Here is an 11,442-nt window from a genome sequence, read left to right as displayed (position 1 = left end):
CCTTGTATTTTGGAAAAACTAGACCTCCAAGATGTGCTCCAATGGAATGTGGCTGCTACCTACAGTTCTGTGCGAGGAGGAAGAAGGGGTTTTGGGGTATTTATAGAAAGAATAGCACAAGCGGTTTGCTTAGGAAACCACCTGTGTAAATCCTTTAACACAGGCGGTTCACATAAGAAAACCGCCTGTGTTAATGCTCCATTTACACAGGCGGTTTCCTTATGTGAACCGCATGTGTAAATCCATTAACACAGATGGTTCACATAAGGAAACCGCCTGTATAAATAGAGCATTGACACAGGCGGTTTTCTTATGTGAACCGCCTGTAAAGACCTATTTACACAGGCCGTTTTTAAATCTTGCCGTACAAATTTACACCACAAGCGTGTTACAACTATAACCGCCTGTGAAAATTATTTTTGCCCCCGCCGGCTTAGAGCATCTGTGTACTAGTGTGTTTTTCAACGAACTAAGTGATAATGAAACATTACATCCATCTCCACAATTGCCATAAAACCACTCGGTTTTATTTTCAAACAATGCACATCTAAGTCGCAGATACATCATATTGCAACACAATACAAATATATTATCCAAAGTACGGTTAAGTGGCACAATAGTGCTCTTCATCCACGGTTTGGTAAATTTCACCCACTTCATGCAATTCAACGTAGCATCTCACTGCGCTGAAACAAAACTACCACTGTTAAATACAAATTTAAAGAATTAAATAACAATGTTTTGTTCATCCGTACTTGTACCTCAACAAACCTTCCTCGATCCCAACCTCGTTCCCTAGTTCCTCAACGGAAACACCTTCCAAATCCATCCTGTTCTTACAAAAACTATAATTAACATACTTGTGGCAAAAAAGAACTATTTGAATAAATATAGAAATACATTAACGAATAAAAATTCATTGCTTACTCAGACTGGTAACGCCTGATAACCAACATTATATTGGCGTGCAGTTCCTTTTTGTCTAATTCCTGCAGAAATATCAATTAAAATTTTTAAAAAATCTACTAAGCCCAGACACTGCATTTTGAAAAAGTTGTTGGGCAATACATCTTGTGTCGCAGGTATATCCTCTTCTTCTTTTCTGGCAGTTTCCTCTTCGTTATCCGACTGCACAGAATTGTCCACACCAACCACCTCCATGTCAGTGGAATTGTTGTTTTCATTTGTAGTAGCAACCTATTTGAATGAGAATGCAATCGATGGAAACTGTTAAGATTGTACTTTGCAAAGCAACCAACTTTCTGTACACAAGAATGTTTATTTATTTTTTTAAAATTTTTGTTCTCTTCTTGAGCACATTAAAAAACATACGGTAGACAAAACAGGAGCACAGGTACCACACGCGAAATCATCAACCATTACGCATCTACCACCTTCAACAATTCCAGCCTACAAAAAAATCATGTTTATAAAAATGACTACTATTTAGTTGGATAATTTAAGGTGGCACAAAACTCACCGGCCTCTTCCTACCCCTCACTGTGTATGATTGTATCGCGTATAGGAAATGTTGCGTGATTTCATTGTAGTCGTTGACTTTCCTGTGAGTCAAGCCACATATTATACATTCTTATGCGATATAAAAAGCATACATATTACCGGAAGAAAAACCAACTCACCGGCAGGAGAAAGCCTGTACCCCCAATTGTCCATTTTTAATTTCCACCTTTCCTATTATTTTTCGGGATATACAAACGAGATCCAGTTACCTAACCCGGATCTCGCCCTGTATAATTCCCCATCACTCACCTTCACCCTCATTGAGAGGGAAGGAGGACGCAGGATGCAGGAACTCACAGAGGAGGGAACAAGAAGAGCAGGCAGCACAAGCAGCAAGGGCAGCACAGCCAGCACCATCCTAACAGCCAGCAAAGCACACTCCACCACCAGATATGCTAGGTATGGGATGGACCCCTGCTATATCTGCACCGGGATTTACCCCTAGGTATGGATATGGTATGGGATACGTTCCTCACCCCTACGAGGCTGGAGGTTCGAGCTGGCAGGCAGGAGGGTCGAGCTGGCAGGTGCACGGAGGCGCAGGCCCAAGCGAGCCAGAGGCATATGGGGAGGGGGATCCAGGCATCACGAGGCAGAACACTTCTCAGATTCCGAGGGGATGGTATCCCTCTGTTCGCCCTCAGGTCACACTGGACGTCCTCAACACTCGCATGGGAGGACTAGAGCTCCAGAACAGGCAGAGGTGGTCGTGCACCATCCGGGGGCTGCCGAGCCGGTGGCTGGAGGTGTAAACGAGGAAGACGAAGACGACGAGGACGACGTGCACAACGACAGAATGGATGTAGCTGGTGAGGAACGTGGCCTTGAGCCCGCCCGCGAGCGTGTACACGACGACGCCGAGCGGGATGAGGAAGCTGGCGGCGTAGACGTTGATGCCCTTGAGCGCGTTCGCCACGGCGGAGCCGCCGAGCAGCAGCATGGCCGTGACGATGACGTTGGTCATGAGGCAGAACACCAGGAACACGGCGTGCGCCGCTCGCCCCCACCGTGCGCGGACGATCTCGCAGACCGTGTGCGCATTGGGCGCCTTGCGCTTGATCTAGATGGCCATGACGCCGAACAGGAGCACCTGGATGGTGGCGCCGCTGGCGTACCAGAAAGGCCCGCTCACGTCGTACTGCCACGCCACGTTCGAGCTCTGCAGGATGGTTGCTGCCCATGTCCACTGCACACGATTGGATGCGTGATCATCCATTATTACATACATTCGTTAGCTCCATTCCAACTGCTAGTATATATGCGACTGAAACTGAAGACAGGGGAATCAAGGGAAATGAGCAAGTGTCAGGAAAGTGAGAATGTACCTGGGAGACGATGACGCTGGCGATGAGGCCGGTCTTGACACTACGTCCGGCCGTATTGAGGAAGCAAATGTCAGCGAAGAAGCGGCTCGACATGGATGAAGCTGACGTGGAGGTGGCCTCAAGGGCGGGGGCGAGGGCGGAGGCCAAGGGGAAGAGGAACAAGAGGAAGAGGAAGGCTGAGGCCCCGCCTAAGGAGTCAGTCCGACCAGGATAAGAAGCAGATTGAGAAGGTAACAAGCCGTTCTCTCCCGCATGCTGGATCATGCCGTGTTGATTCATTGAATTGTTGGCCGATTTTTGCTGATGTGTGGTGTTGTGGGTTCGTGTGTGTAGGAGAGGAGGGCGCAGCATGATTCGATCCATGCTGAGTCACAAAGGCTACTGCGAGGTATACATACACGTCAACTGCACATGGGAGTAGAATTTAGATTGTGAGATTTTGCGGGCATGGGAAGTGTGAAATTTCCTTTTCACCTTCCTATGTATTTTATTAATGGAAAATGATTATGTGGGCATGGTTATAGATGTCGAAGGAAATTGTTTACATGCTTGGCAAGTGAGCTTCTGTTCCGCCAGACGCCCTATGTTCAGTGTCAGAGCTTGTAGTCCATCCCCCATGGCGTTCAATGTGGATTGAGACAGGGAAGTGTGAAATTTCCTTTTCACCTTCCTATGTATTTTATTAATGGAAAATGATTATGCGGGCATGGTTATAGATGTCGAAGGAAATTGTTTGGATGCTTCATGGTATATGGATGTCGTAGGTCCTGTTCGGTTCATTGTTTCCCTCATGCCTTGTGAGTTTAGTTTAGCTGCTTGACTTTTGTTGCATTCGTTTTGAGGCATACAAAAGGTTTTGGTGTTTAAACCTGGTAGTCTGAAAACATACAGAAAATTTGAGGCAGAAATATACGTCCTAACAAAGATTGAAGGTGGCCACCACTCTTTCAGATACTTGATGGATGGTGTCATATATGAATGGAATATTATTTTTCTTATTATTGTAATCCTTACTGTCTGAAGGCCTAGTGATTTTATGGTCTGTGTTTTGAAGATGCGGAGTTCTGAGCTAATTGAAGTCAGATTCCTAAGTTTTATGCTCCCTTCAGCTTTCATTTTTCTGTATGAGAATAATCAAGGTTCATCTGGAAGTAACACATGAGTTCCTGGTTCAATAAGGCGAGTTGGTTGGGTTGGTTTGCTTCCAGTGAAAGTGCTAAGAGCTAATTTCTCGAATTTCTTGACTCCAAAGTCCCCGTGATGAGGCTTAAACTGACTAAATAGCAGGTTTGGACTCAGTATTAGTCCATCATAATTTGTTTTTTTTTGCTTGCTATATGTTCCGTCTTGGTCCGAGTGTTTTGGAATTGAATTTGTTTTCTTGCAGGATGATGGACAACCAACAACAAGCCGGTGTTATTTTGCTACTTCAATTTGATTATTGTCCAGCCCGCTATTGGCGTAGTCGGTGTCTGATCAAGCGTAATGGGAGAAGATCTAAATAATTAAAAGAATTTCTTCTTGTCAAGTTCAGACGGTGGAATGATCCATATATATTGAAGATTTACTCTTTTGTGTTTTTCTAAAAATAGTTCATCCAAATGATGTCCTTATTTTTCTCGTTTTTCTATGTACTGCTAGACATATTATTTGTAGACGATGCACAATTTGGAAGCTGGATGCATGAGAAAAATCAAACCTATTTGCGAGGGGGAACAAATAAGCAGCTCTTCCTTTCGGTTGGAACAAATGAAAGTAACTTTCTAAAATTACAGTCTTCATTAGTAGTATTGCAAGAAGTTGATTGCTTTTCTGGAATCTTGTTCTAAACTATATTTGCCTATTTCACTGGCAAGGCATGTTAAGTGATACATCAAATGTTGAATCAGGATCTGATGTTGATGATTTGGTCCATTATTTGTTCAAAAAGTTTCAGACTATTGTTGCTTGACTCCACTACATGAGAAAGTAAGTTTATCCATTTGCCTTTGTTCTTACAGCTGGATCTGATTTTCCCTATGCTATAGTTGGATCTATAGGCACCTTTGTCCAGGTATCCCTAAATTGTGGGTTGGCACCGTATGACAAGTGGAACCTGCTACTGAGATATAAATATGCAGGAATGGAATATGACCAATGTGTTTTTGTCATTTCAATTTTCAGTTTCTATTATAATTTTATATATTTATCGTATGCTGATTAAATTGTGCTGCCATCTGCAAGTTCGTATATGGCGTGAGCTGTTGATATCCTAAGAAAGGCAAAAGTTATTGTTGCTCTAGCAAAGGCAACTGTTGCTGGTGGGGTAATGCACTGCTTGACTGCTCTTACAAATCCATTCACATTTCCTTGGAGTGAGATGATAGTAGAAGTGTAGAACAATTTTGTAGCTTCTTCTAGCGTTAAAAAAGATCAAGAGCACACCATTTTTCAAGTCTATCATCACTGCACTTTTCAACAGCGGCTGCTAGCTTTATAAACATTGATTTATTTATATCTAACATAATACAAACCTACACAGATAGATGATTGTCAAACCTAATCCTTAATCTTGTCCTTTTTTGCTTTTCTTCAGTTGGTGTGCTATGTGGACTAGATGATCTGTATGTACGTGCATTGCAGTGACTGTCATCTATATGCTTATTATGTGTCATTGAGATGAATGGCTTTTAACTGTGTATTTTATTTATTTAGATGGACAAGAGGGCAAAGATATAAATTTATATACTTGTAGCACAGATGTTGCTTTCAACGATGGCTACCATTATTCAAACTAGAAAAAGAAAAAGATGTGAACAAAGGCATGCTCTGTGGGACACTCGTGCAGGTTGCCCTGATTTGCATTTGTTTGCGATTGAGGTCAGTGACTTTAGAATCTGAACAGTGACAAGGTGCTACTCCGATATAGACAGGCATGACAACTTTAGACAGTGACAAGTAGCACAGATGTTTGCTTTTAATCCATTGTCAAACAATTCCGACTCCTAAGCATGTTTCCTCAAAGTTTTTTTTTAATATTTGGGATCATTGTCTTGGTTTCCCAAGCTATATAGATGAGTCTATGAAAAAAAAAGATGTTGTTTAAATCCTCTATGAAACATGCCTGTAAACGAATTTGTCCAAGCTTGCCATCTTGAGCTTCTGCCAAGTCTGTCTAAGGCAATCTCTGTTTTCGAATCATAAGTGAATCTCATTTCATGTTTGAGTAGCAATATATATATATGTATAGCTCATTTTTGTTCTTTGTAGAGACGAGGAGGGCATCGTTCAAGCCAATTGTGCAGGCAGTTCACAAGCCCATCTCATCTATCCTGGAGAAGATCCGCCTTCGTAAGATGGAGGTTCAGAAGCTAAAACTAGGCATTTTCTTTTCGATTTGGCATTCACAATTTATTATTATTACTTTTAAACCGGTATATATGGTGAAAATCCCATTTCTTCCTTGCTTTCTATTCTATTCCTATGCTGCATGTGAGTAGGATGTTAATAGCTGCTCAAGCATGCTCTGTGATCTTTGATGAGAAACTGTGGGGTTTTAATCAATTGTGAGTTTAGCAATCCCAGCCCTAAAAACATGTGTGCTTATACTCTATGGTTCACCTGAATTTCAGTTATTGCTGCTGCAATGGTTTGGTGTGTTTAATCACAAGAGAGCAACACAACCACTTTCAATTCATCCATAGTTTAATTAATGCATGGAGATCTCTCTGTCAAAGATATAGTAAATCATAAATTGAAATGACATGTTCAGTTTAGCAACGCACGAACATCATCAAATTTTCTGCTTCCTGTTGTTTAGCTCTCTTGTGTACCTCCTTAGCATTTAAGTACTAATTATTTAGTCCTAGGTATTGCAATATTATATTTTAGATGCTATGTAATGCTTTATAAGTAATTCTTGCATGCATGTTCGGTGACTTTACCTTTCTGCCAATTTCAGAAAAATTGAAGTTCACTTGAGTTGTGCCAATTTTAACATATGCAAGACATTTAGATGCTTAGGCAAAAAAATTATATATGCAAGAACTACTCCTCAGGTACATCAGCTCTTAATTCTGAAAATGACAAACTGCATGGTAAGTTGGAGGAAGCTGCTACTGATCTAAAGATAATAGAAAAAAATATTGTAGCAACTACTATATAGTACGTGTGTGACTTAATTTTAGGTGTGGAATTAAATGTCACTTAGTGTTGATATTTAATTTCAAGTGTGGAGTATTATCTTATCACGCGATCCATGTGTTTTTAGTACAAAATATTAATTATTCCGTAGCAACGCATGGACACGCTACCTAGTTTTTTTAAAAAAAACACATCATCCCTCGTCCAGAATCCGATGCCAGGCATCGAGTGGAGCTAAAGCAAAGAGGCCTGGACCTCTCCTATCCAGAGGCACCCTCCTGGGCCTGGGCCGATCGACATTTAGGCTTGGTTTTCTTCCCTACATCGCCACGAGTTTTTTTTTGGAAAAAGTTTAATGTCACTTGACTACTGTGATTATTCGATTTTCTTCTCTGAACTGACATTACACAACTTTTAAAACAGTTTGTTTTTGCATATTGAGTGATTTTAATGATGATTTTACTCCTGTGGCTCCACGTTAGGGGAGATAAATTAGACTAAGTTAAGAATTCAGGGAGATAAACCAGACTAGAAATATTTTTAAAAAAAAATCCAAAAAAATAAAAAATGAAAAAAATATCTTAATATTTTTATATAGGAAAATAATGCAATTAAAAATCCTTAAATTTTGTTGATTCTTTAAAAAATATAAATTTTGGTATATCTGAAAAATTTATGAAAGTAGCTTATGGTGCCTGTTTGAAATTGTTTGAATCCTTTTTATATACTCATGTCAGTACTTATTTCTCAACGGGTAATCTATGGGGAAAAAAATTGGATGGACTCTGGGTCCATAGCAGGTCCTGTGAGCTCCTCCCATGGATAGCTGCCACGTGGCGCAGACAAAAAATCCAACGGCTCCACCCAGGCTTCTCTTCTGCTTGCGGCTTCTCCGTTCAAGTGGTTAGCATGGCTCCACCGCAGCATCCTCTCCTATATGTGCAGTTAGACGTCGGATTTATGTTTTCACCACGTGGCACAAACTTGGTGGGTGATTTGAAGAATTTTGGCATGCAACTCCCCACGTGGCGCCGGATTCGTGCCTCGTTGCTTGAAGGCGAGGACCTTGTCCTCCATGCCTCATCTCCAAGGAGCATGAGTTGTGCCATTGTTGCCTCGCAACCTTAGCTGCTCCTAACTCATGAGGAGCTTTTTTTTTCAAAATGCACGACATACAGATGGCTCGAAACGTTGTGCCCGTGCCGAGAATACATGCTGGTGCACTAGACTCCATACATCAAGGTCGCACTAGACTCCATACATCAAGGTCATAACATTAGCCAAAAAAGTAAAATCTACTAACTTTTTCGATTGTATTGTTCCAGTTAAACGTATAAATCGTTTGTTTAGGTTCTCAAACTTATCCAACTGTATTATCTTGATCACTAAACTTGCAAATCATCCAAACTTATCCAACTGTGTATTATCTCGATTCCTAAACTTACAAATCATCCATTTAAATTCTCGAACTTGTTCAGTTATGTCATTCCAATCTCTAAACGTATAAACCATATGTTTAGATCCTTAATATATGTTCAGGTCTTAGAGTAACTCCAACAGATATGATATCCATATTATCAAGGCTATTTTTACATTTTCAAAGCAAAAATTAAAGTCCAATAGGTGTGCTATCTCGTTTGCTAAAATAACAAGTTTGTTATTCATAAACTTTCGCTTGTCATATATAGCATGTCGTTCTCACTAGCTATCCTATACAAAGGTTATTGTGGAACTCTATGCTTTGAGTGAGTTTTTTTATTTTACACAATGACTAAATCTTGTAGTTTAGAATATAATTTTATCTAGTCTCTTGAAGATGCTCTTAGAGTTGTCTAAACAGATCTAAACTTGTGTCCATATGTAAGGAAATATGTACAAGATCCAATGATGGTACCACCCAAAACCTTCAACCGCACTAACTTAGCTATGTCACTAGCAACCTCAGGCATTGGTTCGGAATCGTGAGCGCACTAGAGAAGAGAGCCAACTAAGGGGATAGAGAGAGAATATTGGAGAAGGGATATGGCATATCACATTAGCATACGAGCACGAGTCTAGAGCCTTTAATGCCCGAATGACAAAGATTGAAGATCTAGACATGTGTTTTGCGATGTAGGGATTAGAATGACAGAACTGAATAAGTTTGATGATCTAAATGGACGACTTGCAAGTTTAAGAACTAGAATGACACAATCAAATAAGTTTGAGGACCTAAACAACTAATTTACAAATTTAGAGACCGGAATGACATAATTGAACAAGCTTGAGGACCTAAGACCTTGTTTAGTTCGCAAAATTTTTCAAGATTATCCGTCACATCAAATCTTTGGTCACATGCATAGAGTATTAAATATTAGTTGAAAATGAAAACTAATTGCACAATTTACCTGTAATTTGTGAGATGAATCTTTTAAGTCTAGTTACTCCATGATTGGACATTTTTTGTAAAATAAAAACGAAAGTGCTACAGTAGCCAAAAACCAAAATTTTTACAAACTAAACAACAAGGCCTAAATTTAAGAGTTTAGGGACCGCCGGACCGAGAATAAGGACAGCAAAACAAGTTTGAGGACAATGCAAGAATATATAGACATGCTTACTATAGTTACAAACTAATCGAACAATGCAAGTTTATGGTTCGTTCAGTTCGAGATTTATTAACTGTACAAACACTACGCGTAGGAGATACACTAAGCTAGCTTCTGCTAGCTACCGATATACTATATACTGAATCTGCAAATTCATCAATACGCGGAAGAGTGTTAATATGATCTTAAGCCCGCGAAAGATCATCTCCATCGTCGTTGGCGACCACGGACGGTTTGGCAATACCGGATGTAGGATGCACCATCTCCACGGCACCAAGGCCCTTCTCCTGCATCACCTGGTAACGCTCCTCCGCCTCGGGCATGTCCGCCATGATGGCCTTGAGGCGCAGGTTCATTCCGTCGAGGCGCTCGTAGACAGCGTCGCAGGTGAACATGCCCTGGTACACCTTGCAGATAGTGTCCCAACTCTCCACCAACGGCAGGAAGATGATCACCGCCGAGCCGACCGTGCCCCAGGCGATCGCGATGACAGCCCACAGCGTGAAGTAGCCGGCGCTGTACCTCCCCGCCGGTAGCGACAGCACGGGCCACACCACACCACCGCGATCACGGCCGTGAACGCCACCCCCCACTTGATGATCCACCGCTTCGCGTGCACCAGCCGCTCTTCCTTGAGCTCCTCCGCCAGGTCGCCGTCGGCGGCGACGCTCTCCACCGTGGTGATCTGCCGGCTGCTCTCCCAATCGTAGTTCTGCGGCTACGCTAGGCTGCACGCCGCGTGCACCGCCCCGCCCACCAGGATGGACACCAGGTTCCCCGCCAGCATCGGCGCGTTCCGGCCGGTGCTGTCCAGGTCCACGGGCCCGTACTGCACCTTGGCGACCGAGAGCCAGACGGTGACGCCGAGGACGCAGCCGGCGACGGCGCCGAGGATGGCGCCCAAGGCGTTGGCCTTTCTCCACAGCAGCAGCAGCGCGATGGGGATGACGGCGGAGCCGATGACGACGCCCATGGCCAGGTACATCCATCCGACTCCGAGGGAGACGCCCACGAGGTTGAGGATGACGGCCAGGACGCCCATGAGGCAACCGAAGGCGAAGACGACGGCCCTGGACACGCGCAGGATCTGCTCGCCTGAGGCGTCCGGGTTGATGTACGTCCTGTAGATGTCGTAGGTGCAGAGGGAGGAGACGGCCACCAGCTCGGCCGAGCCGGCCGAGGTCACAGCCATGAAGAGCATGGTGAGGAGGAGGACGGAGCCGGACTTGCCCATGAGCGCCGTGGCAGTGGCCGGCGGTACGAGTCCCTTGGCCGCCTTTGCTGCCGTGATGGGGAGGTCCAGAGCGAGCGTGCCCAGACCCCGCGAGGTGGCCAGCGAGAAGGGCACCGCGAACCATACCAGCCCACCCAGGAGGTACCCCTTGTGCGTCGACGACGGACCCTCTTCTGCCAAAAAAAAAAGAAACGAAATTGCTCCTGTCCCAGATCCCTGCCGCCGCCTCTGCCGCTGCCGCCGCCGGCTGCGATGCCAGGCGAGGAAACCCTAGCACCGAGCCCATCCCCTCCCCGTGACCCAACCCGCGCCTGCGGACGCCACCAGATGCCAATGCTCCGACCTGGCTACTGCATTCCTCTCTCACCCCATGTCCTCGCCGCTGCCGCCGACCGACACCCCCAACGACGATTGCGATTTGCGACGAGGAGGATGACGGCCTCGACCTGCTGTTCTCGGAGACCGTCGCCACCGCGGGGTGGGAGCTGCTGGGTGTGCCCGCAGAAGGGGACGGTGACGACGACAACGACTGGCTCGGCTACGGTGGCCTCATGGAGGAGTTGTGGAGGAAGCAAATGTCAGCGAAGAAGCGGCTCGACATGGATGAAGCTGACGTGGAGGTGGCCACAAGGGCGGGGGCGAGGGCGGAGGC

At 44.2% G+C, this 11,442-nt stretch overlaps 1 pseudogene; it reads right to left on the bottom strand.

The window, feature by feature from the left end:
* LOC8062064 lies at positions 9,582–11,162 on the bottom strand (annotated as a pseudogene).

This window comes from Sorghum bicolor, chromosome 2 (assembly GCF_000003195.3).
Source record: "Sorghum bicolor cultivar BTx623 chromosome 2, Sorghum_bicolor_NCBIv3, whole genome shotgun sequence".
NCBI lineage: Eukaryota > Viridiplantae > Streptophyta > Magnoliopsida > Poales > Poaceae > Sorghum > Sorghum bicolor.
The sequence above is the reverse complement of the archived record's forward strand: the minus strand, read 5'-3'. Positions and strand labels throughout refer to the sequence as shown.